The sequence below is a fragment of the Hemitrygon akajei genome, unplaced genomic scaffold (genome assembly GCF_048418815.1).
Source record: "Hemitrygon akajei unplaced genomic scaffold, sHemAka1.3 Scf000048, whole genome shotgun sequence".
NCBI classification, from domain to species: Eukaryota; Metazoa; Chordata; class Chondrichthyes; order Myliobatiformes; family Dasyatidae; genus Hemitrygon; species Hemitrygon akajei.
In genome coordinates, this window is record NW_027331934.1 from 5,180,462 (window position 1) to 5,185,256 (window position 4,795).

A 4,795-nucleotide genomic window follows, 5' to 3' on the forward strand; every position below is an offset into this window, starting at 1 on the left:
TCTCATGGCCTTTTGCTGGGGAGAGATGAGAAGACGTGAATGGAGAGAGCGGGCCCTTTTTCTTTTTTTTTGTTTTCTTTACTAATCCTATAGTCAAAGTAAGAATTATAAATCTTAATAGTTTAATCACATATTATGTACCATTTGTTATTTCAGGTGTCACACAGACACAAACCTATAAAACTACCAGCAACAATTGAACACACTTGGAGTCTGGTTTTGCAGTTAACAAACACTATTTAATTGGTAACTACTAATAATAGTGAACTTAAACCAGATAATGCTAGGGTTAGCAATGTTATGCATATATAGGTGTGAATACAGGTTTCCCCCGGTATCTGAAGTTAGAGCGTTCCTATGAAACCGTTTGTAAACCGAAATGTCATGAAGCGAAGAAGCAATTACCATTAATCTAAATGGGAAAAGATTTTGGACGTTCCCAGACCCAAAGAATAACCCACCAAATCATACCAAATAGCACATAAAACCTAAAATAACACTAACCTATAGTAAAAGTAGGAATGATATGATAAATATACACACTATATAAAGTAGAAATATTGTATTTACAGTGTAGTTTCACTGAAAATCGGGAAGATAGTGAACTGAAATTGATTTGGAGAGAAAAAAAATCGGCACGTGCACAGCTATGCACGTACACACATGCGTACACAACTGCCGCACAAGGCTTCACGGTCATGGTAGTCTTTTTCGGGGTAAACTCACATATAAAGGAGGCATCATCTTTATCGTAAAAGCGAAAATCCTCTTTGGTCAACAAAAACAGGTACTAATGTAGGTCTTTCGTAACAGTGAGCTGTCGTAAAGTGAGCGTCCGAAAAACGGGGGCCACCTGTATATAAAATCCAAAACCTCGGTGGTAAACGACATAGTCTTACAATGGTGTGGTAGATTCGATTTAGTTCACAAGATTGGGGGGGGGGGGCGGAGGAGGGAGGGAGGGAAGGAGGGAGAGGGAGATGTAATCCAAGTAAACAGGTGTTGTCGACCTTTTCCAATGCCCATCAAATCTTCCAAGTTAGCCAGACGTGACCAACTCAAGAGCACCTTTTCAAGAGAAAGTCTACCAACCCAGGCAAGGGTTAGACTCACCGGTAGATTCCACAGGGTTGCTCTTACACGCACTAACAGCCACAGATCGACTCTTCTTTATCGGTCCTCAAATCCCACCCTGCTAGAAAGTCCAACCGGCAGAAACTTTCATCACTAGCCTTCGTGCGTCCGTGTGTCCTGCGAGAAAAGCAGTTACGTGTGTTTAAATACCGTTGTGCTGAACACCAGCTGTCCATCATGGAGCTCCGCCCCCTCTCTCTGTAAGAAGTCGCTTGCTTGTTCTGTGTCGGTAAAGGATCATTCTGACCTTGCTTAACCACAGAGAGCATAAACATTAGCTGGTCACCATAGCAACCCAGCACTTCTGCAGAAATCCAACAGCGTGTCCAAGGTCAGTCTCGGTTCTCTTTACATTTTAAAGAGACAGTCCACAGAAAGTATGAACCCCGGGGCAGATTACACAGGGGACACATCGCTCAGTATCCACACAAACGAGATTCTTCAGTTTGGCCAGACTGGGGTGGGCGGGCTATAACCCCCTCTGTTAAGCTGCCAGCAGAACTGAGAGCTACATAAGATTAGATGACTGAGTGAATCGCTTCCTACATTCACAGCAGGTGAACGGCCTCTCCCCAGTGTGAACTCAATGATGCAAACTGGTTGATTTGGCTGAGAGAATCTTTTCCCAAAGTCTGAGCAGATCGGTCTCTACCCAGTGTGAAGTCGCTGGTGTGCCTTTAGGATGGATGACTGAGTGAATCCTTTCCCACAGTCTGAGCAGGTGAACGGCCTCTCTCCAGTGTGAACTCGCTGATGTACCTTCAGATGGGATGACGACGTGAATCACTTCCCACAGTCTGAGCAGGTGAACGGCCTCTCTCCAGTGTGAACTCGCTGATGTACCTTCAGATGGGATGACGAAGCGAATCCCTTCCCACAGTCTGAGCAGGTGATTTGCCACTCTCCGGTGTGAACTCCCTGGTGTGCCTTCAGTTGAGATAACTGAGTGAATCCTTTCCCACAGTCTGAGCAGGTGAACGGCTTCTCTCCAGTGTGAATTCGCTGATGTACCTTCAGTTGAGATGACTGAGCGAATCCCTTCCCACAGTTTGAGCAGGTGAATGGCCTCTCTCTGGTGTGAACTCGCTGATGTACCTTAAGTTGAGGTAATTCGGTGAATCCCTTCCCGCAGTCTGAGCAGGAGAACGGCCACTCTCTGGTGTGAACTGACCGGTGTTTCAGTAACTTATATGACAAAGTGAATCCTTTCCCACAGTCTGAGCAGGTGAATGGCCTCTCCCCAGTGTGAACTGACTGGTGTCTCAGTAAGTGAGCTGAAGAAGTGAATGCATTGCCACAGTCCGAGCACGTGAACGGCTTCTCCCCAGTGTGAACTTGTTGATGTACCTTCAGTAGAGATGATGAAGTGAATCCCTTCCCACAGTCCGAGCAGGTGAATGGCCTCTCCCCAGTGTGAATTCGCTGATGTACCTTCAGTTGAGATGACTGAGCGAATCCCTTCCCACAGTCTGAGCAGTTGAATGGCCTCTCTCCGGTGTGAACTCGCTGATGTATCTTCAGTCGAGATAATTCAGTGAATCGCTTCCCACAGTCTGAGCAGGTGAATGGCCACTCTCCGGTGTGAACTGACTGGTGTCTCAGTAACTGATATGACGATGTGAATCCCTTCCCACAGTCTGAGCAGGTGAATGGCTTCTCTCCAGTGTGAACTGACTGGTGTCTCAGTAACTTATATGCGGAAGTGAATCCCTTCCCGCAGGCTGAGCAGTTGAATGGCCTGTCCCCAGTGTGAACTGACTGGTGTCTCAGTAACTGAGATGACTGAGTGAATCCTTTCCCACAGTCTGAGCAGGTGAACGGCCGCTCCCGAGTGTGAACTCGCTGGTGAGCCATTAGGTTAGTTGACTGAGTGAATTCTTCCCCACAAATTCCACAGATGACCAGCCTCTGCCCAATGTAATCTGATTGGTGTGTCCAGAGGTGGGATGACAGACTGAATCCCTTCTCACACACAGAACAGGTGAATGGCCTTGTCCCAGTGTGAACTTGCTGATGTACCTTCAGTTGAGATGACCGAGTGCATCCATTCCCACTGTCTGAGCAGATGAATGGGCTCCCCCCATGTAAACTAACTGGCGATCCATTGGGTCAGATGATCGAGTGAATCCCTCCCCACAGTCTGAGCAGGAAGGATGATAGACTGAGTCCCTTGCTGCACTTCTTAAATATCTGGACAGAGACAACAGAACTGGCGTGTTGTGTTCGAGATTCCCGTAGGCAAATTCCTTGTCACTTTTAACCTGTAAAAAGATTTACAAAATTCATCAATGGGAGCAGGGCATTTCTAATGAGATCGCTTGAGTTGTCAAGGTGTCAGCTGGCATCACACTGTTACAGTGAAGAGTTGGAGAGAGAAATCATGTTCTAACTGGGCACGGTGCTGGTATCTGGAATGACCATCAAATTCTCTGATGCTTTTCCTGTCTCTGTAAGAATGGGGCATTTCTGCCATCTCCGATCTGTGACCTCGCTCAGTTTGACTCTCTCCATTGGTATTATTCCCTGTTCCCACTGAGCTGCATGGGTTCCTGGCCCCACAGTAACTGAAACACTCTCACACAAGTAGCCTGCAATCCGTTCCATGCACCCACAACTCTCACTGTAAATAAAGTTACCCCTGACATCCCCTCCGTATCAACTTTCAAGCACCTTAAAACTATGCTCCCTCACGTTTGCCATTTCAGCACTGGGGAAAAAACCTCTGGCTATCCACACGATCAGTGTCCCTCATCATCCTATACATCTGAAAAAGGCTCGAAACATAAACAAAGATATTATACATTTCTTTGAGGATTTGTTGGGAATAGACAACATTATGATAGTATAGATAGGGTACAGGTAAGCAGCATTTTCCACTGAGGATGGGTGCGATGACAACCATAGGTCATGGGTAAGTGGGGAAGTGAAAATTTCAAGGGAACATTTGGAAAAGCTCTTTACTGAAATGGTCGTGAGAGTGTGGAATGAGATGCCAACACAAGTGGTGAATATGAGCTCGGTTTCACCACTTAAGAGAAGTTTAGATGGGAGCCTGGATGGTAGGGGTATGGAGGGTGATGGTCCCGGTGCAGGTAGTTGCATTAGACAGTTTAAATGTTTGTTTGGCATTGACTGGATTGGGCAAATAGCCTGTTTCTGTACTGAACTTCTCCATGTTTCTGTGACAGAGAAGCTGGCCAAACTTGTTTGGAAGGGGAAAGGTTGGAGTGACAACGCAGCAGCAATGGCTGGAGTTTCTAGGAGAATTCAGGAGCTGAGTGATCGATACATCCCAAAGAAGTGGAAGCATTGTAAAGGCAGGAAGATATAACCGTGGCTGAAATGAGAAGCCAAAGCCAACATAAATGTCAAAGAGAGGGCAAACAAAAGAGCAAAAACTATTGGAAGCTTTTAGAAACCAACAGAAGACGACTAAAAAAAAGTCAGATGAGCTCGGGGGTGGAATTATGATACTGTTGTCATTAATGAGTCTTGGTAGCACCCAACAGTCTGAGGCATTTAGAGGAACAAAATATCGGGGGCCTCAATATCTCTTGAAAACCAAGGTTCCCTGCACCAGTTACCTTTCAACATACAAACTCTACACTCTCAAAAATGTCACTTCTGAAGGCCTCCCGCTTACCAAGTACTCCTTTGCCAG

General features: G+C 46.0%; 1 pseudogene; it reads right to left on the minus strand.

The window, feature by feature from the left end:
* Positions 1–217: 217 nt before the first annotated feature.
* LOC140720937 (uncharacterized) lies at positions 218–3,361 on the minus strand (annotated as a pseudogene).
* Positions 3,362–4,795: the final 1,434 nt, after the last annotated feature.